General features: G+C 36.6%; 1 protein-coding gene across 1 annotated transcript in view; it reads left to right on the top strand.

Moving 5' to 3' along the window:
- Positions 1 to 5168: 5168 nt before the first annotated feature.
- The window catches only part of LOC126831167 (uncharacterized), a 32904-nt gene continuing 11375 nt past the window's right edge, over positions 5169 to 26697 (top strand). The window contains exon 1 of the mRNA XM_050561857.2: positions 5169 to 5488. The gene's annotated coding sequence lies outside the window, so the exon portion shown is untranslated. The remainder of the gene's footprint in view (positions 5489 to 26697) is intronic.

Here is a 26697-nt window from a genome sequence, read left to right on the forward strand (position 1 = left end):
TGTGTTCACTACAAAACTCTGTGTAACACGATACACGGCATGTCCACTGTAAAACACGATGTAATGCGATACACGGTATGTCCACTGTAAAACATCGTGTAACAAGATGCACAGTATGTCGACTGCAAAACTAGTTTATTTTTTAAAGGTTCGGCTTTGATTCATGATTAAATATTTAGAAGAATCCTGACCACTGAGTATATATTCTTAACCAAAACATTGAGTCGTTTTGTAATGAAATAAACGCCAATTGATGTTATTTTCCCGCGTCGAACAGGTCCGTCATTCTGACCCAGACTTGCTTCGAGGGCATATGTCATTAACCATTCAAGATATCTTTATGAAACTTTGTATACACTAAACACATCATCCTTTATACATAGTAGTTTTGCAAATACTTAAGTTGAGTCATTTTTATATTTGACTTTAAGGATCACATATAATAACTTGACAATTTCTAAATTTCTACTATCTTATGTCTACGCATGTCCATTTCCCGTTGTCCGATTCTATCAAATACGATAATTATGGGCGGATATTAAAATGGGTCATGCCCTTGCGCCTCTCACGACATCTTTATGAAATTTATAGAACACCTATGGCTTTTGCTAATTCGAATTTCTCCGATTTAAAGAGGTTTGTTCTTCCATGGAAACAAATTTGACTTCGTTGTGGCAAACAAGGGGGGGGGGGGGTATTGATGACGACCCGAGTCGTCGTGTACGAATAATACTTCGATTAGAATCGTTTGTGTTTGACGTCTATATTATTGTTACGGAACCTACCATGGAAACAAAATTGACTTCGTTGTGGTAAACAGTGTGCGAGATGTTGATGTTACCCGAGTCGTCTTGTTGGATTTTTACTTCCGATTAAAATCGTGTTTGCTTGACGTTTATATAACTGTTACGGAACAGACAAGTCAGCGCACCTGTAAACGTCACTGATTAAAAGTAGGCTAATTTAGATGAAGGTTACATTAGTTATTCATTTATTCTAAGCATCCTTTATTTATTCTGTACACTTCAGGAAGACACCAACTATTTAAAAATGCACTTCAGCTTGTCATTGTCATCCAGCCCCACCCACAAAATTAGCCAATAACAATCCTACTATAAGATCTAGGTTTGGTTTTTTGGGGTTAAAATAACAGGATATTGTAGACCGAGGACGTGCTGTAGAATATGCAGGGATTTGTAGAAGGAACGTAAATGTATTATGAGAGAATGATAAATGGATCAAAGTAACATATTATGGTGGAGAGCCTAAGGTTATTACAACACTAACTAGACCATTTTGGGACTAACATTGTTGTGTTTTAATAATTCGCTTGAGCATACAAGGGTTTTAGAAGTCAACGGAGACTTGAGTGCCTGGAGAAAGCCTAGTTCCTGTCCAGTGACAGTTCCTGTCCATCCCCATATAGCTGCAATATATGAAAATACCGCTCTTCCCCACCTCTGTTCTAAGGCTATTACGGACTAATTTTCACCGCGATTTCTTTATTCGCCAAGGGAATCATTTCTTGTCACAGCTGATACAAATTTATAATAACTCAACACTATTTTCAAGTAGAATTCTGCGATTAAAAACATACACAAATTATGTTTGAGCTGAACAGCCATTACGAGACTCGAACATGCGCAAGCCGCATGTTTATTTAATCGCTAAATTTGTGTCAAATATAGTGAGAAATCATTCCTTTTGCCGAAAAATAAAGAGTAGTTGGAAACGCCACTATCCCGGCAAAATGTTCTCGTTGCACACGGCATGGGGTATACTGTCTTCATTATCCCATTTGCCACAGAAAAAGGGGATGTTAAACCCCATTTCATACTTCGTGGCAGACTTGGCATCATATTAGAATTACAACAATGGAATTCCCCAATGAAAATTTCTATTGTTGCGTTCCACAATGATTTGCACAACTTTTACTGCATGGGTGGTCCATTTTGACAAGTTCATCAAATAACGACAGGTATGTGTTTGTACTTCCAATGTGTCGACTATCTGGTGTCATTTCTTTTGGAACTTCATGGTGGTTATCATTTTGGTATCGGCTATTTCCAGACTGGTTGCGTAAGGGATCAGGCTGTTTGGAGAGATCAGAACAGGTGCTGGAGGGATCAAGCTGGTTGGATAGATCAGTCAGGTCCGTGGGATAAGGCTGGATGGGGAGGAGATCAGATTGGTAGGGAGAAGATCAGGCTGGTTGGGGAGATCAGGCAGGATGGGGAAGAGATCAAAATGGTTGGGGAAGAGATCAGATCGGTTGGGAAGGAGATCAGGCTGGATGAGGAGCTAACTTCCTTAAGAAGAAATCATCTATCGGGAATGCTGGGTTTTAGTGTTACGTTGGGGTTTGTAACTCTGCGTGTGAGCAAAGTAAATTTTCCCATTAGCCCCCACCCCCGCCGGTAATCTTGTATATTCTTGTATTCAAGATCAGATTAATATAGCGTTCATCAATATTACCTAATCAAGCGCTCATCACGTCTATGGGTTTAATTTGAGTTTCATTTCCGCATTATTGACATTTTTATGGAAATTACACCGAAAAACAGTCAGTTGGTCGAACGTGACTTGAAACTTTAACATTTACATTAAAATATAATTAGTTGGCTAGGCTAATGTATCGTAAATTGTCTCTGTAGCCAAAATGGTGTCTCTCTGAATCTTTAAAAAAAAAAAATAATACAGGTAATATCTCCCATAACTCCACCACAGCGCAAATCATGTTAGTTGATGGGGGGTTTTTTTTGTTCTTTTTTTCACAATTTTCCTTAGCAACGCCTTGTAATCAATAACAACTTATGGGATGATTTTAGCCAGATCTCGATGAAAACACCTGCGTCCTCGGTCAGATCTAAATATTAAGTCCACCAAGGTCACGGCCACGAGATGTTGACGAAATCTGGAGGTGGCCTTAATATTTAGATCTAGCCCTGTGTTCTCGTCTCCACCCTGCTAGGCCTTACCTGACCAAATAGTAAATAAAATATCACCGTAAAAAAATGACTAATGTAAAGTGTCCAGAAGGTATGAAACCTCAATTCTCAAACATTCGAATCGGAATAAAAAGAGGGTGGGTTTGGATGGCCCAATGGTTAGCGCCTGTGTGCTGTCTCATAAGGTCTGTCATTGGGTCACCTGGCGTGGTTTCGATTCCTCGGTTGTACGTGACAAGGAGTATGGTCGCCTGTCCAACTTCGTGGATTTTCTCCGGGTCCGCCAGTTTCTTCCCACTTAAAGCCCATTTCTCTCTCGCCCGCTCTCTGAATCAAAAGATGCCACATCTAGACATTGTAAATGGGTTGGGGATTTTTTTTTTTTTTTTTTTTACGAAAATATGAACCATATTCCAAAAATAATTTATTTTTGATTCTGCTTTAATGTCTTAATTCTATAAAAAAAAATTTAAAAAAAAAACATCTCACGACAGTATAATAGCTAACTATCATTTAGTTTTTAGTTTTGGGGCGTTAGTTACGTACATATAATATACTGTCAGATCAAATTGACTATCGTGATATTGCTAAGATTTTGAAGGCGAGGAGTCAATGTTGTATAATCGTTGTATAACACCCACGTTACCCTACCCGCAGATACAACCCTCTTATCAAATTGATTAACGTGATATTGTTAGGATTTAAATCCACATACCACCCCACGCCTTTATTTTAAACCCACGTAGACTGCCACGCCTTTATTTTCACAACTTACAAAAACCTTGTAGGTAAAACACTTCAATATTACTCGCGCGTGCCAATTTAGCAGGCAACCTCAACCTGGAGACTTATCAGTGGCGGACCTATATTTATGAAGTCCCCGAGAGTCGAACTGTTATATGGGGTCTATTAGCAAACTTAATGAGGTTGTTAGATGGCAAATCACAACGCAATCCTTTCAAATATTTATCCACGACTTCCTTATTATATACAGTACCAGTCCTGTCACTACAGTGGATCTAAAATATTTACCGATGGACCCAAAGTCGCTTTTGGGACACCCCTCCCCACCACACCTGGATAAGTTTCATAGAAGATCTGCCCCTCTCTAGCATTGTTACGTAAATAAACTTTAGCTCTTAGACATATCAATCCGTGTATATGTGAAATGTTTTAATGGTATTTACATGGTATCAACATACTTCATGAGTCTTTACCAGTACAAACATATCTACCAGTGTAGACAAACTTATTTACACAATAAAGAGACGTGTCGCTTGTACTTTGGAAAATGAAAATGAAAAAAATAGAAAAATAAAATGGGGTTTAACGCCCTATTGAATTGCTCTAATAAAGACGGGCATACGTCATACAGTGTGCTATGATGGAAATTTTGCCCGGACAGCGGCTATTCTTATATAGAATTCCAACTGCCAAGGGTTCTTTTACGTGCACGTCAATGTGTACACGCGACCTTGGGTTTTCGTCCCACCCGAACGACTATTCGTTGTCCCTTGCTGGCTCTCTATCCTGCACCACTGGCAAGGGGGAACTACGCCGGAAAATCCAGATGAACTTTCTCACCCAACACCGGGATCGAACCCGGGACCTCTTGGTAAGCGAGCCAATGTATCACTCACCGAGGCACCGCGGCTCCCACTTTTACTTTTGGGAGCTGAACATTTTCAGATAATTTAAAAATCCTCAATGTAAAGGAATGGAACGGAGTTTTGAGTCTCGTCAACCAAAACCTTTGGTCATTGTGAGACACAGTGGACGCTTACGTCTAGCGACAGGATCCATTCACTTGGTCTGATATACGCGATTGTGCGTTTGTTGTTTGAGGTGCCTGTGTATATTGTGTCATGTCCGTCGGTTTGTTTTGTGTAATTGTTTTTTTGTGGTGAGGTTCCTCGGCACTTAAGATTAAGTTTTTTTTTCTCATTTCAATGGCTGAAAGTGTGTGCAATGCTAGGGGGAGAAATTTACGTCCAACGGCGTTTTCGCCTACTCTTCGGGTACTTTTACGTGCACGCCAATTTGTAGACTGGGGAACTTCGGTTTTTGGTTTAATCTTGTCAGCCCCACAGGCGCCACCCAAAAATACCAAAAGCCAGAATCCTGACGCAATTTCACTTTAAAATGTTCCACATGTGTGTGTGAGTGTGTTTCGTGTGTAGGAGACTTAATTTGGTCACGTGGGAACATCGATGGGCAATAAGGACTGTCGCCCCTTCTATAGAATACCTGTATCCATACCTTATTATTAACCCCATTGTAACTCGTGTACATAGTCATAGAGACGGTCTTTCTACTTCGCATTCCTCGATCTATACCAATATGCATATGAATGGTGGACTTGATAAACGAGACTGATGTAGTAACGGGTTAAAGGGTCTAGTTTCTTCAGTCGACAAGACGCAAGGTTTGTTAAGTCAGTGTACAGTATTTTTTCTTAATTTGACGTGATTACGTAAATGAATAAGACGGAACATTATGAATTGTGATACTTGGATAATTGTTTATCTATATGACAACAGGTAAGTCAAAAACTTGTTAATTTTTAGTAATTAAAAACCTGTTAGAGACAGGTGAGGATTTTTCTTATTTATAAAGAAAAATACGTTTATACCGATGACAGTGCGTGTGGAAGTTGTCCCGGCCCGATTTTCCGTCCCTTTTTTTTTATTTTATTTTTTATTTTTTTTTATTTTATTAAAATTTATTCAACATAAACAGTTGAAGATATCTTAATCTTATGAAACTTTGTATATACATACATCAACCTATTATATTATAGTTGTTATGATTTTTTGCTAATTATAACTTTCCCACATTTAATCATGTCTCTATTCTTATGGAACCAAATTTGACTTAGTTTTTGTTACAACAGAGCGTGAGAAGTCGATGACCCAGTCTTATAGTTATCATGCACAAGCGGTTTTTTTTTTTGTTTTGTTTTTTAAAAAAAAAAAAAATCTTTATTAATTTCGTGTGTGTTTATAGGAATAATATTGGTGAATAAAGACTTACGGTTATATGCTGATTTTTGGGGTTTTAGTTTTCAGTGTAGCAGAATCTGAAAGCCGACTTACCATAGAACAAAAAGGAATATTTTGACTTTGTATAAATACTTTTCAGTACCTGTCGTGTGAATTTCTATATTACTTCTGTTTTATTGTCAATAACGTTCCGTGTTTCTACCAGTCATATCATCCATTTTAAGGTTCTTCAAAAAAGTTTGTATGACAAATCAGAAGTAAAATACATAGGTACATAAACTTCTGGTTTATTTGGATTACGATTTATTCGAATAATGTAGTACAGGTATTAGCATATGAGGTATGTTCGTTTGGGTTATTTTTATCCAGGACATTCGTTTTTTGGGGGTAGACAAACCTCAAAAATTCATTTTAGGGTTGTAGACAAATTTAGATGAACAGTTACATAAATAATAGAAATTTTGTAATTCTTATCCATTGAACTGTTGTGTTTATTTTACAGAAATATTCCCCTGTACTGTAGTATAAATATCGCTGTACACAATGTGCCCTCAAGGCAGATCTCCCAAAACATTTATCACAGTTGATCAATTTAAAGTTTTGAAGTTAGTTTTCTATGATAACATCTGATTCAAGTAGTGTTTAGTGAATAATTAACATTATTTCTCACGAAGGTGTAGGTGTAGTCGGGCGGTAAGGAGTAGGAAAGGGTCGGTGTAGTTGGGCGGTAAGGTGCACGAATGGGTCGGTGTAGTCGAGCGGTAAGGAGTAAGAAAGAGTCGGTGTAGTCGGGTGGTAAGGCGGCGCTGGTCTTTTGACTAGATTGTGCAGGTTCGATTCCAGGCGTGGGCCGAGAAGAAATACGGGATTTTCCATCCCGAATCGTACTTGTCTGGATGGTAGCCTAGTCGATCGTGGACGTAAAAGAACCCTTGAAAGCTGGATTTCGATGAAAAATAGACGGAAGCCGCTGTCCGGGCAAAATTCGCCTACCTAGCATTGCGTACGTGACCATAGAAAATATAACCATTATGTTATCCAAATGACAAAATAATTGTGTTGATGAGACGTTAAAATCATTTCCTTTCCTTTTATTTCTATCAATATTTGAAACTGAAAAAACTCTTACCCTATCCAGAAGTTGTTCAATATATATGTATCGCTAGGGATAATCCAGTTGAGCTTGTATTTGTCGTTAGTCGCTGTCTATTTTCTATAAATATCGAAGCCTAAGTCAATTCTTGGATTATGTATAATTATCACCTGCCAATTTCTTTATTGGCCTAATGGACATTTAAGTCTGGCAATGTTCTCACAACCGTTAACCATCAGATCAACATACAAGAAGCGCCCCGTGGGTGTTTTTCAGGGAATCCAGTATGTTTCTGGTAAGACTGAGTCTCTACTTTCCATATACGTATATACCAAATATGGTATACTTATTGGAAATAACTTCCCTATAAATACTTTCGTGGGAATGTGTCTTTACGGTAAATATCTGGAATAGCAAATAATCATAACACTTATAGTAAATTATGTGCATAAATAATTATGACCGTATTGAAGATGACCAGGTAGATTGTGTTTTATAATGATGGATGGTTATTTGATCTACGTTTATCAAGAGAACGTTTCAAAAAGCGGTAAATAATACCTTTACTAAACAGTTATTATGATAACCCAGTTTCTCATATACCGATAAATCTTTTTACCTTTTTATGAAGGGACTAAGTACTTGGATGTGTCCATAGGCACGTTTAATAACAACCATCGAGACTTTTAGGATCTCATTGATCCAGCACGAAAACAGGTTCATCAATGCCACAAGGGTGTTTACTGTTAGGCAACCTGCTTCTCAGTTACGGATGTCAATGCAATTTGAATCCGAAAGAGTCTATTTAAGCCACATTGATAAATATTTGAATTGTATGATCTTTCAGTAACGGAAATAAAGCACAATCAACCATAACCCGGAGTCAGTGGTATGCACGGAGGGTTGAGAGGGGATCAATGTAGATGCCCATAACTCCTGTTAGGGGTTATTGTGCATCGTCTAAATGCCCTGTATAACCCCTCCCCTTTTTTGAATTGTTTGTTTGTTGTGTTGAGTATAATGTCTTGTCCGTGTATTTGTTTCTATGTAACTTATGTGTGGTGCAGTCCGTCTGCCTAGAAAATAGACGGAAGCCCGTTGTTGTTGTTTATTAACAATTTATAACAATATATACAAAATGCATAATACTAATTTATATAATTATTTACATATGAAGGAGTAATGTATAAGTTTGAGCGATTCTTTAAATCTGCGAGTCATTTTCTCTGTGTTAGATTTATAGTCCGTCTCTATCCTATACATGGTGTAACACTTTATTGTTATTTGCATAACAGGGTGTCGCGACGTCACATTGCTAACTGGTAGTAATGCATAGTGTAATACTACTTGGACTTTGAACGGCACGCGGGCATTTTTTTATATTTTTTTTTTAATTATTCGATTGAAAAGAAAGGGGTGTCCATGTAGGGACAATGATGTTTAAGTCCAAGTTCCCGAGCCCCGCTACCCCTACTGAGACCCCGTAAGGGCGGCCTCCTCGTTCCGTCGAGTAAAAATAAGTGAAATATTTGTAAAAAAAAAAAATGTATGTGCTTGCAGTGTTTAACAAAAAACCCACTCCACCCGTCACTATTATGTGTGTGCAGTTTTGTAAATCCATTCAAATAAATAAAGCATTGTTTTACAACATCAAAGAAACTCAAGCATATAACCGCACATTTCAATGCACTACTCAGTATGTGGGCTGCATATAATAGTATTACTTGTATTTCACTTTCCATTTCAGCAGGTTTCTTTATTAATGCCTTTACTTTTAACCATATACACAAATGTTATAGTAAAAATGTGTGGTCGCCGAATATAGCCTAAAGGGGATGTAATGAAGTTAAAGATTAAAGACAAAATTATTTATGATGATTACTGTTTTATTCATCCTATATGTTTAAATGTTGCGCGTCTGAAGATATGTATATAACTCTTGAAACAATTTCTGATACCATTTCGCCTCACAAATCTGTTCTTTAGAATGCAATTACTGTTTATTACTGCGTAACATCACTTGATAAAGGCTTAATATTCCGTCCCTCTGTAATAAACAGTATTTGTATTCCATAGAATTGTGTTCAGTGTATTTTCAGTTTTGAAAACCAGAACGAAACCAATGCCCCAGATGGTTATGAATATAGTGACGTGTGTCGTGTACAAGCATGATAGACTTGCTCTTTCTAAAACACTATTCTTTTGGCAATTGTTTTATATACAGCTAATAAGTTTTTGAAATACTGTTGTATTGATATGTTATTTATGCTGGATTGATTCCCAGGTATAAAAAACATTGTATTATACATTACTTTATTGAGACTAGTTTGCGTTATTTAAACAACTCGATATGTAGCTAAGGCGGCCCGTGGCCAGTGTCCCGAGGTCACCTTCTACCCAAATAGTTTTGATTTCTGACTTAAAAGTTTGTATCCTAGCCATGTATTTAGTTATAAGTAAATGCATTGGGGATTTAACGTCTTATCGAATAGGGAAATTGTACGTAAGGTGTTTAACGTCCATGTTGGCGGATGTCCTCTACGAGACAAGATAATTTTCATTTTTCTAAATAATCCGATATCACTTCTCGTGTATTTATTGTGCTTTTGTATAATACATTTATAACGTAGCTGGGGATCGATATCAAAACAAAAAAATAACTGCGCCTTTAGATTCAAGTACAGTTACTGGGTCATCGCGATTCAATCTTGTATTTTAATCTTATTTTTCTGAATAGATGACTTTTATCGTAATATGATTAATTTTATATATCGCCCTTTATGACTCTTTCAGCTTGATGTCACACATTCAATATTCACTGAAAGAACTTGTATTGTTAAAAATGTTCAGTGAGAAACTCTCTATTTCGCGTGGGCTGTATATATATTTATAATATGTTTCTTCTATCAGCGATTGCAAATCCTGATATTTTTATGTAGTTACCACGCGCATTTCTGTTTAAAAGGTGTTTCGCAATACTTCAAGATAAAATATTATAGATTGTTTATTGATCAGCGTCCCAATTCATCAAATCAAATGAACTTGCGTTTAGCGTCCTCCTTTTCTGCTCAGACCGGGCTAATGAAGACGGGCATATCTAAAGAAATTGTGTCCGGACAGCGGTGCTACGGTCTACTCTTATTTCGAATTCCAACTGCCAAGGGTTCTTATACGCGCACGACAATGTGCATTCGGTATCTCTGATTTTCGTCCCATCCGTACAACCATGCCCTTTCCATGCCATATCTCCTGCACCTCTGTCTCGGGGGAACCACTTCGGCAAATCCCGTAGAATTTTCTCGGCCAACACCGGGAACGAACTCGAGACCTTCTGGTTAGCGCGCCAACTTCTTACTCTCTGGGCCACCGCGGCTCTCAAATTCATCAAAACTTAAACTAATTTTTATATTAAGAATACTAATCAAAAGCGCCCAAAGTTTTATAAAAAAAGTGACGGACAAGGAAAGATGGGTTATAGATAAAATATTGACAAAATTATGGATAATTGAAATATTGACAAAAAGAAAAATCACGTAACTCTTATAAAAAAGATTATTTCAAATGTAAATAAAATATGTGGGTTGTAAGAGCCCGTGCATCTTTTTATACCAATGAACATGGTACAATCATAAATAAGGACCAAACACGTTATTAACTTACCGACACGAAGCAATAGAAGATAGATCTATCAGAATAAAAATCGCTACGAGATGTTTGCAGCCATCTTTTATTTTGTCAATTCTGTGTACTGGGGTCATATTTTCAATTATCCATAATTATGTCAGGCTTTTTTTTATGATAATGATGTGTAGAACAACCATGCATATGTCTATAACGTTGTTCCTTGTCCCAATCATTTGGCAAGACTTTGAGAGCTATTGACAAAATACCTTTTGCTGGAGTTCTACTATACCTATAGCCTGATGTTAATTTTCAAATACCATTAAATTTTACGATTATTTTGTTTTTGTTTGGTCGATATATAAACGTGAGGCAAGGGTGGCGGGGGTGGCACATTGTACATCATAATGATCTAATACAAACATAAATAACTAGTTTAACTCCAACCGTTTGGCGAGATCAAAACAGGATATAAAATGTCTCATTAAGATTTTTTTTCATAATTTGAACTTTTAAAGTTATATTTATTACCAGAGAAAAATGCTGTTTAATCACCAAAGGCAAGTGTTCAGTTTTGCCATATAAATAGACAATTTTTTCCTTATTTTTTTTCTCTCCTCTTCCTGCATTTTTTGGTAGACTTTTTGGTCTAGAATTTGAGAAAAGGGATCAAATTTGCAATTTCATAGCAGTTTTTGGGTAATACTGATGATATTAGAGCGGAGGGATAGAGGGTGTAAAGTGTCTTTCTGCAGAGCAATCATTGTGTCGGAAGTGAACTTTTCACTCCAGTCAACTTCAAATCCCCGTAGCAAAAAATCTAAACGGTCAACCCTCTACAAAATTATGATGAGGAGATTGCCAGATGTGATCCCTATTGTGCCTATAAAGATTGGAACCAACGAAATGTTATGCAAAAAACTACAGCCTGAGATGTTACAGCCATTTAACATTGAAGTCAATGGGCAAATAATTGCTAGTCTGAGACCATATTAGTAAGGACATAGTATTGACATATAGACAAGGACATATTAACTCATTTGTCTCCATGGATAGCTGTATGTTTAATTAAGAAGTATTAGAAACTCTCCGCCTGTGTGGACTTTTTAATTAATGACATCTGATGAAATGAAATGAAATGGGGTTTAACGTACCACTGTTCTGCTTCGAATTGGACTAATGAAGACGGGCATACGCCATGCAGTGTACTATGAGGGAAATTTTGCCCGGACAGCGGCACTACGGCCTACTCTTATATCGAATTCTAACTGTCAAGGGATCTTTTAAGTGCACACCAAATTGCACACGGGACCTCGGTTTTTCGTCCCATCCGAATGACTAGACAGCTGTCCTTGTCAGGCCCTCCGTCCTGCATCACTGACAAGGGGGAACCACGCCGGAAAATCTGGATGAACTTTCTCGGCCAATGCAGGGATCGAAGACATCTGATGATGATATTTAATCCCGTTTTGTTGTTTTAGTAATTATAATGCGATATGGGTATAAGACCCTTAAATCATAATATATGGTAGTTCAAAACAGAGGTTTGGTTTCTGGATTCATTTATAGATGTTGCGCACCCGAAGTCATACACATCATGTTTGGCACATAGAACATAAAGCGTACTTTGTTGTACATGTATCTTAAATTTGCGTATACCAACTCCTGTACTTAATTTGATATAAAGAAAACATAAAATGATATCTGATTAAAGATATCAGAATTCAAACTACATTTTAAACTAAAAAGTTTATGTGTCCTCTTAACACACATTGGTGAAGAGGTTTTCACAAGCCACTTCATTATCCAAATGTAAACATGCATTATGTAGACTGCGCAATGTACCTATGTCCCTATCTAAGAAAATGTATTTAAAGGATCGTTTTAATTATGCTTACACCACAGTTGACATATTTTTATAACAGGGGCGGATCCAGGAAGTTTTGCAGGAGGGGGTTTGCCCGGTTCCTGAGAAAATGTATCCCCCCACCCCCCTCGGTTTGAAATTTTTTGAGAAATACATGGTCTCTATCGTCATTTTGGCGTATATACATACACATTGATCTTTTTAAACAGAGAAATCCAACATCCTGTATGACGTCAATTTTTATTATGAATTAATACGATGACATTGTGATTCAATTTTATTGATGCAAAGCATTAATTGTGATATCACATATGTCTATATCATTATCTCGCGCTTTGAGTGCACATCCCATCCCATCATCTGACGATAAAGGATAAAGCACAATAATGACACTTTTCTCATAAAAAAGGTTGGTTTACAAAAAAATTATGTAGCTGAGCAGGGGGGGGGGGGGGGGCTGGACCCCCCCCCCCCCCGGATCCGCACCTGTAGAAGTACATGTAATATGTGTCGTTGTAAAGGGACATCAGGACAAAATGAAAGTTAAATATAGACTAATGAAAGGTATTGAAACTTACTTAGATATGAAAATAACAAAATGTAGTCAAAAAGTCCACGAAATAAGATAATTACCGAGAATTGTGCAATCAAATGGTAATCATGCAACCGTATTCATAGTAAACAATTTTTTAAAACTAAAATAATATAGATAGGGATCAGCCCACCAAAATGTGAAACAAATACAATGTATTCTTTTTTTTATACTTTAATAAGCTAGAGTTGTAAGAAGAATGTTCTCAGTCAACTCCATAACACGTTATCTTTAACTATGAAATTGTGTGAACTGTTATCAGCCCACCTACACAAACATAAAATACATGTATTTGACATACTTCTAAACTGTGTGAATTTGAATAAATCATTTCTGCTTTACAATTATGTCGAACCAGGTTGCGAACGTTATGACATAAACCAATCGGACCAATGAAATCGGGCATCGCCCTATGTGTGCTATAACTGTCCGGATAAGGGGGTTTCAGCTTACACTTCGTCGAATTCCAACGAGTTTTCGTTGTTCCATCCGAACGTCTTGGTGCTATTCCTTGCCAGGCACCACGGCATGCACCACGGACAAGGTGGAAGCGCGTTTTAAGATCCCCAGGAACTCTATCCGCCAATTAGATCGACCCAGGGACCCCCTGGTTAGTGAGCCAGTGCCATATCCAATGGCCAACCATGTGTCATGTAGGAGAATTAACATATTTTAAAAGATAAAATAACAAACTCTAAAATAAGCGGTGTTTAATATTATGTCTGATCTGACCTCAAAACAGACCTGGGCATAATGTTTTAAAGTGTTAACGAGTCAACAACTTAATGTCACCAAAGAATCTATTTTTACATTTTCTAAATAAATGTAAATTGTGTGACATCCGTATGTTTACTTGTCATATGACGAAATCTAAGACAGTAACATCTTCATTATTGTCTGCGTTATAACCACCGTGGAAGCAGACGTTAGGCATGAACCAGTAATTCATCTTCATCGGACGTAAGTGTTGTTTTATGTCTTAAACACTCCTTTTGTAATACCTAAATATGCCTATTGTGGGTATTTCAAATGTTATATAAATTATTATTTACACATTTATTCACATGACAAGACATTAATCAACTCTCTAGATCATCGGATGATCGTGACATTGAATGGATTAGACCATCCATCCCATAATCGATTTACGTTAAATTGGACGTCACTCAGATTGAATTAATTTTAATGAAAATTTCAATATATTCATTCTTTATTTGAACCGATGTATTTAAAAGTATCACAACAAAAACGACCAGTTCTTTATCAAAATCTTACATGGTGTATCTTTAAAGGGACGGTAATAAACGCTATTCAGTTCCGTTATTCTTTTCACATTGTTCAAATGGCGACTTATTCACTCCAACACAAACATCTAAAACATATTGAGTGATTTACATCAAAGCCCGAGGACACTGCCTGCAAGTCTATCTTTAAATCGGTACGTTATTGGAGTAAACTCAGTGAACCTTTAAATAGGTAAACTATGTATTGAACAGTCATTAGTCTTCTTCTCGTACCAAGCATGAATAAGTTTAACTGGTTTAAGACACGTTTTAAAGGGACACAACTAAACGGGCGTCGTCCAGAATGATTTCGTTAAAGGACAGTCACGGTAGTTGCATTTTTTGAACAGTTTATAAATGATCTCGGTTTAAAATATTCTATTCATGTGCAACCTGAAAACAAAAGTAAATGTCACGATCCTAATATGAGTAGACCTAACCAACTTGTCCCGAACTGTATTTTGGTCGACATCTTTTATTATTGTAACTCTACACCATGAGTTTGAATGTACTCGATACTACGCATGGTATTCAACTACGTGCTGGGAAACTCCACAAAAACTATCACGAAAACATTTTTTTGAAATAGTTAAAAGTCCCGATGCGTAATTTTATAGCGCTATAGAATCACTTGCAAACTACAATTTTGTAAAAAATGAATTTCAGTCAAAAATGGTTTAGTTCAGTTCTGTATGTTCAAAGATAATGTGGAATTGCTCTCTATGCATAAGCTCGCCGCCATTTTGTTGTCTATGATATTTTATTGATGGTCCTTTTTTTTTAAAACCGAATGAATCAAATTGATATTTTAGTGAAAAATACCAATGGCGTATCGAGACTTTATTTCGAAATGCTTATAACATGCTTGATAATGCATGTAGTATTCAAATACCTGCTGTGAGATGTAAGCTTTTGATGGTCATCAAATCATAAAAATAATTATATTACAAATAGATTTACCCCTAGTGGTGCAAAATATATCGAAATATATAATATAAAGTTATAAGACCTGAGCCCCTTTTCAGACTTCCCACAGTAACATGGTCATCTGAGTAGATGGATTACATTATTAAAAAGAAACATAAGTTATTCTCAGTGAGATCTTTTGATCGTCACAACAGGGGGAGGGATAAGAAATAGCGCCCCCTACTAACCATATATTAATGTGACTTATTAATGCATTATATTATTTTGTTAAAGCATAAGAGCTCGGTGGTAGTAAATTAACAACTCACTCGAATGGGTATTCTTTTGGTCGGAGCTTTTGTTATTTTTTAATCATTCTGGAATTCAATCGCGAAATTAAGAATTGGTGTAGTTTGTGTCATTTTACAAGAACGAAACATAATCCTTTAAAACAGAAAAACCAGGACTATCACGCCCTTGATTGTTTCATTTGGAGTTTAAATTTTCTTTTTTTAATCCAAATGTCGAAAACAGTAACTCTAACATCTTATTTTTTCATATGACTATTTGAAATGAAATGGGGTTTAATGGCCTACTTTTCTGCACCAACAGAGAAAATGAAGACAGACATAATATACTCTACGGTCTACTGTCATTTCGAAGTCCAACTGCCAAGGGTTCACTTACGTACACGGGGCCTCTGTTTTTGCCCCATCAGAACAACTAGGGGAAACCAAACTGGAATATTCCGGAGAACTTTCTATGTTAACTATGGAATCGCACACTGGGTCTGGTTAGCAAGCCAGCGACTTTTTCCCACTGAGCCACCGTGGCTTCCATGCGGCATAACATCATTGTATACCATTCGTTTGGAAATGAAAATGAAATGAAATGGGGTTTAACGTCCTACTGTTCTGTACATTTTTCTGGTCAAACTATTTGGGGTTATTTGATGGCAAAATAAACATATCGTGTCACAGTTAGGAAAAAAAACCTCACATGTCCAATTTAACAACCTGTCATCCATAGCTTACAGATCTAACCCCATGCTGCCTTAAATTTGTATGAATAGAGTAAATTCTAATTTCATGGTGCCCAGATTTCTATGGGTTAAGTACTAGTACCCTAGATTTCTATGAATTGAGTAAAAAATTTCCCCTTGTAATATAATTCTAAGGGGTGGGCCGTTTATGTTTCGCAATCCGTTAGAAATCATAGAGATTAATATAATTGGTATAATATGATATGACGTGTCACCATCATCGACATCCTGAGAATAATAGCCCAGTACCAGGCTAATATACACTACGCAGTATACCATAAAACATCCAGGTCCCCGACCCGAGACACTGGTCCTCTTTATTCACTAAATAAACATCAAATCATCTATCGTAATTATCGCTCCCTTTATATACATACTATACAATATCTAAATATAGGTCATCGTTTTATCACACCCGTATCATGGCTTCATCATTTAGTAAAGTAACCTCTGGAGCTATACACTAATGACAATATAAATAACTAGCCTGCGACAAAAATGACAAAGGAAGAAGATGTGACCTGTTTTAAAGTAACATTTTTACACCCAAAAATATTTTTTGTTACCGTATTTTATATACAAAATTGTAAATATATCAACATGTTCATAATGGCATAATCAATGTAATAGACATTAAAATTGTAATAAACCACGAGAAATGAAATGAAATGAAATGGGGTTAAACGTCCTACTGTTCTGCTCCGAACTGGGCTAATGAAGACGGGCATACGCCATAAAATGTGCTATGAGGGAAATTTTGCCCGGACAGCAATCTTATTCGAATTCCATCTGTCAAGGGATCTTTTACGCACGCCAATGTGTACACGGGACCTCGGTTTTTGTCCCATCCGAACGACTAGACAACTGTCCTTTCCAGGCCCTCCGTCCTGCAACACAGACAAGGGGGAACCACGCCGGAAAATCTGGATGAACTTTCTCGGGCAATACATGGATCGAACACCCGACCTCCAGGCTAGCGAGCCAACGTCTTACCCACTTAGCCACCGTGATCCACATAAACCACGAGAACATGAAATAAATAGACGTGTTATCAGATGTACTAGAAAGGGAAACATGTTCTTCATCTTTCAAAATATTTAGGGAACCAAAAATCGATGGCCTAGTGAGAAGGTGCTGGCTCACTAACCAATAGTTCAAGGGTTCGATCCCGGTGTTGACCTAGAACGTTCCTGGGGGATTTTCATCGTGGCTGACAGTTGTAGTGCAGGCGGTTAGCCTGGCATGGAACAATGTCTGATTGTTGGCTTGCAGTTAACGAACCCTTGATGAAGAGTATTCGGGACAAAGGTAAATCACGAAACACTCTAGGAGTTTCAAAGATTACCGTGAAACCACGTCAGTTGACTGAGGGTGGTTAAACGTCCTACGTTTTTGCACCCACTTAGTTAATGGAGACGGCCATGCACCATGCAAGTGTGCTATGATGGACATTCTGCCCGGACAGCGCCGCTACGGCCTACTCTTATTTCAAATTCAAATTCTTTTATGTATACGCCAATGTGTATACACGCGACCTCGGTTTTCCGTACCACCCGAACACCTATAGGTTGTCCCTTGTCAAGCCCTCCGTCCTGTACCATTGACAAGAGGAGACCACTTCGGGAAATCTCGATGATCACCAGGATCGAACACGGGACATCCAGGTTAGCGAGTTAACGTTTTACTCACTGAACCGCTTCGGCTCCCCATGAAGTTAGAGATATATAAGCTTTGTGGAATATTGTACAGAATCTTAAACGGCCTTGTGTAATATTTATCTATTTCATTTCTTTTGATGAAATCCGACACACATATCTTAACCCAGTTTAAGTGAAGTAGGCCTAAATTAAAAAACAAAAAACCCTATTCAAATCATTTCAGTATTGACTGGCTTCTATTTTTTTATTAAAAGAAAACAAACTTTTTAAAAAAAAATGTATCAGAGTTTTTTTTACAAATTTTCTTAGATGTTATTTAAATTGTCCAGCATTGTAATTATTCAGAGCATAAAAAAAGGTTTAAAATGAGTCTGTTCATGTAGAGTAAAAAAGGGTGATTTTGTAGGTTATCCTACGATTCGGGTCAAATTACATTTCTACGTGTGCGGTGTATCGAATGGGCGGCAACTGGTGGGCACAAAGCTAAGGTAAGGTTGACAGTAATTGTAGTCTGCGGTAACACCCTATGTTAACCACCAGTATATGCTTATTCAATGAAGAAACCGATATGCCACTTGTTGGTTGGGAGAGAAATATGGTTTAACGTCCACTCGACACAAACTAGGTAATTTCAGGACGTTAAACCATATTGAAATTAAATTGAACCATATGTTAAAACATATGGTTCAATTTAATTTCAATAACTCGCTTGCGCGTAGGGGTCTTTAAGCCGAAATTACCTAGTTTGTGTCGAATGGACGTTAAACCATATTAAACCATTAATTTCAATAACTCGCTTGCGCGTAGGGGTCTTTAACTATGGGAGGAAACTGGAGGACCTGGAGAAAATCCATGTGCATGCGGGGGAATCGAAACCACGCCAATTGACTCAATCAGACTCGATGATGTAACTCACACGCCTAACACGCGTAAACGTTGTCACCTGGAGATGGATGTAACGGTTACAGGGATGGACTACGAAGATATTTAGACTCGGAGGTCCTAACGAAGTTAATGTTCTCAAATAGCTTGAGGGACCTTTTTGGTTTGGTGGCCCCTTTTATCTTGAATTTGGATCGTTTTTGATGAATTGGTAAAATTGCCAAAATATGCTAAATTTTGTATACGTCTGAATCACCAGGATAATTTATGCGGGCTCGGGGAAAAAGAACATCCGGGAAAGACAGGATCACTTTGCCTAACAGGATAAAGTTCTGTACGGTTAAAATTCCATACTAATTGTAATAGACCTGTAACGTAAACATGTCAACGACTCTCAAGATTATAATAACTGAGCCATGCGACCTTCAGTTCTGTAATTATTCAGCCCATTGACTGCCGTGAGAATATATGTGTGACTGTAATTGACTATCTGTAAATGGATATTTTCTCAAATCAAGCCTAACATTTTATTGGACAACACATTCGACTTTAACGTATTTATAGATTAGTTGAACATATTTAACCTTGTAACGCATCATTGGCTCACTGGTCATTGAAACAAATAAATGTCAGTCAATATAATCGATATTAAGTGATGCGTGAATTAAATAGTATTATGTCCGTGATATGATCTTTATCTTTTAAGGAGTGGAGGTCTGAGACGGAGCGTGTGGGCAAAGAACGGTGTCTTATCGTGTCTCCCCCCCCCACCCCCATAGCACACTGCCTGGCGTATGCCCGTCATCATTAGGCGGGTTGATGCAACAAATTAGGACGTTAAACCCCATTTCATTTTAAATGTCAGTAGATTGGTGATACAGTGGGTTATCAACAAACAGTTACTGTTGGTTCGAAGTACTAATTAGAACAGGTCCTGGATTCAATCCAGGTATTGGCCGAGGACGTTCGCAAAGCCTGTTTTCCCCCTTTGTCAGTTATACAAGTCATGTTTCATTCCAATTCTTATAACACCTGATGTCACCTCCCAGTTATAATTTCCTTTGTACCCTTTTCGAGCATTTTCAACGAAGCGACACAAGATGGCTACCTTATACGCTTTTGGCATCGAATTTGAGTTTCTAATTTATTGTACAACCTATTGAGTTTTTTTTTTACCCCGTGGTGCTATGCTCTTCCCTCTTCTGTTCTTATGGACAGATTATGTGTGAACGCCACCAGCCGTTCATGACCGCAACTTGCCGAAGCTCGCTGGAAACCATGAGGTTGTTCGAGACGGAGTCGAACTTGTTATTGATTTTTTATTATTTAGTGAAGAACAACCAGATTGGTCATTTGTATAAGTGATGTATGGCTGGGTATCGGGTTCAAAATGCGATCTGAAGTAAAAGGTAGGATATCAAAAGTAAAAGTAGGTAGTCGAAAGTAGAAAATCAAAAGACGGAAAGTAAAAGGGAAAATTCTTATCTTAAGGATATTTTAATCTTCAATAATATCACGCTTTAACTTTAAATTGCCAGAATTCTATATTTATGGACAGAATGTCAACTTTTGAATCATACTAAACTTAAGCTGTCTACAGTTAGCTCCGTCTGAGAACAGACACTAAGCTAGCTGACCGACATTTTAAATCCTAAATCGACGATTTTAGTCGAAAACACTAAGTATACTTCGAGAATTTTGTTAATTATTTTTTCTGCTTCCATTTAATAAAAATGAAAAAGTTTTTTAGTCTCTGTGTGTATAACAAATGTGAAATGGAGTAGAACCGCATTACAAAACAGTTTACTAATTTTTGGTTATGGTGTCCATTTAGGGCAGAGATATATCCTCGAAGCATAAAGTACATGTAGATGGATCTCTGTATGCAGAATGCTTTTGAATTACGACTTTCAACTTTTGAATTTAAATTTCAACTTTCGACTTTCTACTCCTGATTTTCTAATGCAGATTTTCTTCAAAATTCAAAAGTCAAAATTTTGTCCCATGAACGTAGTATTTTTACCATTTACAGTTGAAAAGTTTGATGTTTTTGTAGACTAAATTCATATGGTTATAGGTTTCCACCACAAAAATCCCTTTTATATAAGAATTTCTATTTTCTACTTTTTACTTTCGATTTTCTACTTTCTACCCTAGATTGAATTTTAAACCCAATACCCCGCCATAATAACTGCCTTTGTATAAAGTACAACTTTATTTCGATTGTCCTGATAAAATCAAAATATACGCACCTTATAAAATACAATTGTCTTATTTTATTACCCTTTTGCAATTACATTTTTGTTTTATTCTCTTTGAAGGAGATGGATCGATTCATTCACGCCAATTGAATTCCATTAGTTCTGTCAATGAAGGTTAAGAATCATGTTCTTTGTTATTCTTCCGTCTAAATAATTCTATGAATTTTATTGACGGCTTCTCTGTTCCGACTCACTTAACGCGTTCGATACATGGGCCATTATTTTCGGGGCGTTATAGAGTTCCGTTTTAGATCGGATTTAAAGAAGACAGATCGATTCAACGAATAAGATCTATGCCCTTTTCTCTTTTTTTTTTCAAGATAATTTGAGATATGAAATTCTTTGTTAACAATTTAGATGTTATAAAGATCAATTTTATGCAGCAAATTGATAAAATCGGGTTATGTAACTTGTCCTCAAACAAACATTGATATTTCTTTTAAAAAAAGTACCAAAAAGCTTCTCTGGACAAGGATAAAGGTTTCTAAGATAATGGTGAACGAGTAAGCATATCCTGCCACTTTCATGACGAAAAGGACGTATAAACTGTATCCACGGTTTCTTCACCACGTACATATCTATTCAAACCTTAAAACAGTCTTTCAAAATATTGCTTTTTAGAAATTTAACCTTTAAAATATATTGACTTGGCATCGCTTTAAATCGATACATACACAGTTTTATTTACTTTAAGTTGAATTTGAAAATATCTAAGCATGTATTGTATTTATAGTGTAGAATTCTAGACGAAAAGAAAACACATCTAGCTGTGACTCTCACTCAAAATCAATGTACCATAAAGATAATTGTTTCAAACATTAAAATTTAATTAAAGAGACATGAATATTTCGCAGATCATTCACCACATAAAACTTGTCTCTTGTAGATGGTGAATGGTGAATGTTTTGGTTGATTAACCAGCATTATGATCATTATCCGTGAGAAAAGTTGTTGACATTTACTAATGGAGAATCTTGAACTTAAAGAGGTGTTGTCACTTATAAGTGATCTTCGAATGTCGGTGTAAAAATGATTCACTACCTGTCTCTAGTATTGTAGATCGCGAATGCTTTGGTTGATTAAGCACCATCATGGTGTATCCGTGAGAGAAGTTTTTGATATTTGCTAATGAAGATTCTTTAACTTAAAGGGACTCTGTCACTTATACGCGATCGTCGAATGTCGGTAAAAAAGATTCACGACTTTGTGTGGGTGATCTTCGAATGTCGGTGAAAAAAGTGATTCACGGCCTGTCTCTAGTATTGTAGATCTTGAATGCTTTGGTTGATTAAGCACCATTATGGTGTATCCGTGAGAAGAGTTGTTAATATTTGCTAATGGAGATTCTTTAACTTAAAGGGGTCCTGTCACTTAAAAGCGATCGTCGAATGTCGGTAAAAAAAAGATTCGTGATTTTGTGTAATTTTTACTATACATTTAAAGCGCCAACAAGCCAGAATAATGGTTATATTAATGCAAAGTTTTAAAAACACTATTAAAAAATCAAAAGTACTTTTAAAAATTTTATAAGTTTTGGCTAGGAAGTTATTCAAATCAATAAATCTTTAATGTTCCCTTTTATCTCTCTTGGATAAATAAAGTAATAATAATTGGGCCATCTTTTTCTTATAAGTCAGACAATTCTTTTTTAACATTCGTTTCATATATTTCGTGTTTGTGTTAATTAAGAATTCTGAACTTGCAAATAAAGTCTCATTTGTAAACAACACCCTACTTCGGTTACAAGTTATTTTTTTTTATATACAAACTTTGAAATCATGTTATTCTTGCGTTTGTGTTTAACTCAATTGACCGGACCTCTGATTCAGCCTATCAAAAAAGGTTTAGCTTTGGGCTAGAACCATTTTTAAGAGAACAGAGAACTATTAAAGAAGCTGTTGGATCTCCGTGCAATATAGACCAACTAAAAAAGTACTACCCAAAGTTTAAATCCTTTAATTTTAATTAAACAAAAGAATCGACCGGTGTGCGTGTATACACCTCTTTAACCAGGTATCTGGAATGTTCTTATATATAATATATAAAGACAATAAAATTACTTAGCCTTTAGGAATCAATATCTAAATATACCTCATTATGTTTACTTCTATATTTAGTTTATTATGATAGTTACCACCATACATTGTTTACGAAAACATTCACTTAAAACTTTGATTGTCTGAAATAGTTTTATTATTAAGTGATTAAACGTATTCGAATTTGTGATATAAGATTAAATTCTTACACTACGTGTAGGTCTAAGCAAATCAACATGTTTTAACTGGATGCAGTTTAATTTTCAATGGATGCGGTGTTTTCATGTAGGTTTCTTTTCTGATTTTCTAGTTTTACGCACATCAACAATAAGATTGACTCTTTCGATGTACAGTATATTTTTAAACCGGACGTAATTGTCAATGTGTGAGGTGTTTTCATGAGGTTTTTTTTCTGATTGTCTGAAATAGTTCAGTCAGAATTGGATTAAATATATTCGGATTTGTGAGATTTAAGATCAATTTTTTAAACTATACGTAGTTCTAAACCTATCAACAATAACTCTTTCGATGTACATTTTTAAACCAAACGTAATTTTCATGGGTTTTTTTCTGATTTTCTGAAATAGTTCAATCGGAATTAGGTTAATAGTATTCGGAATTATTACATATAGTTCTAACCATACCAACAATTGGCTCTCATGATGTATATTATTAAACCGGGCGTAATTTTCACTGGATTCTGTGTTTTCGTGTAATTATTTTCTGGAAGTGTTGGAAAATTGGATTAGATTGTCGTTCTTCAGATTTCAATGTTTAAAACTGGATTATTCGCCCCTGATCGATAAACTCTATTATATTGTCATGGATTATTTAACCGGAAGTGTTTAGATTAATACATATTCATGAGTGTTTTTTAATTTCCGACTGAATTCAACATTTATGAGTAATTGTTTTTTTAAATGAATGGATTTTGTTACACTCTGTTTATATGACAGTTTGGTAAGTAAGAGGTACAGTTGGTTTACTGTTACTTATTGTATGGCCAGGTGTTTGTATCATTGTATCGTTTGTTCGGTCTGTACTTTGTTTTACAGTTAGCCTAAATTGTCTCTAATACACAACACAATCTCCAAAACTTCCACCGTTATGAAATCCTAAATTTACATTCATTAAAAAGTGGGGATACACTTCTTTCTTTCAAGCTTGGGACATCATAGTGTTAGTTGGGTTAAGACAAGAAAAACAACATCAATATGCATTGCACGTAAATTAAACATTTAAAAAATAAATAATCTCATTTATATAACACTACACATTGGATTGTCACAGATGGTCATGGCGAATCAAGAATGACATCAAAAGCACACACTATGTGTTAAGCTTATTTCAGCTTGGGGCACGATAATGCAAGCAAGTTTCACACAAGCTTAGGGCATCATAACGTTAGCAATTTGTCGTTTCAATGGCAAATTATTTATGTCCAACGGCGTTTCCGTCTATCCTTCTTTCATTTTCATCTGTTAAGGGTTTATACGGGTGGACCGAGGTTTTTCGTATCCGAACAACTATGAACACGTTCCTTGTCAGCTAGATAACCCCCGAACATTCTTCTCGGCCCATACCTGGATTCGAATATGGGACATTGTAGCAGAGAGCTCAGTTCTATCTGAGCATTCATCTACCACGGCCCCCTTTGTAAAAGGAGGTTTGGATGGCCGAGTAGGGTCGCCTGTCCAACCGAGTGGGCTTTCTCCAGGTTCTTCGGTTCCTCCCACAGTTAAATATCCCTACGCACAAGCGAATTTTTGAACGATATGTTAGTCCCGAAATGACCCAATTTCTCTTTCCAACCTGTGTACGCGAGCTGAATGAAAATAACCTAATTGTTTATATACAATAGTATACAGCAAAATTTGTTGGCTATGTTGTAGATCTTAAAAAATCTGATTTTAGCTATTTTATGGTTGACTGTATAGTTGAAATGTGATTTATAGAGGTGAGATAGATAGGTTATAGATAAAACGTTTAATTAAAGTAAAGAATGTTTATTACACACGTGAATTACAGCAGGGAATAGACAGGTCGTATTTTATTATACCATACATTATCAAATATAACATTTATAGGTAATAACTTGAATACATTACAAACTGAAATGAAAATGGGGTTAACGTTCTACTGTTCTGATCCGTCTGGGCTAATGAAGAATTTTCCTCATAGCATAAGGTCATATTGTATGCTATGAGGGAAATTATGCCCAGACAGCTGCGCTACGTCCTACTCTTATATCGAATCACAACTGCCGAGGAATATTTTACGTGTACACCAATTCACGGGATCTCGGATTTTCGTCCAATCCGGACGACTGCATGTTGTCCCTCTGTCCTGCACCACTGGCGACGGGGAACCGCGCTTGAAAATCACGATGAAGTCTTTAGGTCAACAGTGGGATCGAACACGGTACCTCCAGGTTAGAGAGCCGATGTCCTTCTCACCGAGCCTACATTGATGAATGTATCAGCTCAAACCAGGCTATATTGTGTCAAACATTCGGTGGGTTAAAACAAATTCACACGAGGCAAGCTTCTCTTCATATTTGAGAAATCTGTCCGACAGTCATCCAATCGCCTTTGCATTGACCCATTGAAGTCATATTTTTGATACAGTTAAAGATACATTATGTAAGATTTAGATACAGAAATAAAGATGAAATGAAATGGGGTTTAACGCCCTACTGTTCTACTCCGAACTGGGCTAATAAAGACGGGCATACGCAATACAGTGTGCTATGAGGGAAATTTTGCACTCTGGCTTATATCGAATGCCAACTGTCAAGGGATCTTTCACGTGCACGCCAATGTGTACACGGGACCTTTGTTTTTTGTCCCATCCTAACAACTAGACAGCTGTCCTTGTCAGGTCCTCCGTCCCGCATCACTGACAAGGGAGAACCACACATTCAGATAAAGAGTTCAAATTAGATAATGAATGATTAGATTGAAAATACCATTTAAATTGCTTTATTCTGGGCGAAGTTATGACTACTTGAAGATGTAGATCGTTTATTGACGCAACAACGGTACTTAAAGTAGCTAAATCGCTAATATTTAGGGGCTAGAATTTGACACAAATGAGTCGCAACGCATATAATAATGTAATATAAATGTATATAAACTGATTTACATTCAATCGTTTCCGTTTTTACTCTAATTTTAAATCAGTTATGTTCGGCGAAATACGCCAGAAGTCTCAGTCGAATGGCAATCTCTAGCGTCTGGTTATTCCAGTCTACACCGGTAGTGTTTATTGCGCATGCTCTCCAGATAAGAATATGGCGTCAGCGTTTGACATGACTTGTGGAATATGTGTAGCCTCGTTCTTCGAGTCCCTTGTTACAAATGGCGCTGAAACGTATTATGGTACACGATTCGTGTACCAATGGCAAGAGGTTTATTTTGTCTTAAATATTGGATATCAGAAGTACATTTTTTCCCGGTAAGATCGCAGCATCAATGTTGATTTAAATTGACCAATAATCCGTATTT

The sequence above is a fragment of the Patella vulgata genome, chromosome 8 (assembly GCF_932274485.2).
Source record: "Patella vulgata chromosome 8, xgPatVulg1.2, whole genome shotgun sequence".
NCBI classification, from domain to species: Eukaryota; Metazoa; Mollusca; class Gastropoda; family Patellidae; genus Patella; species Patella vulgata.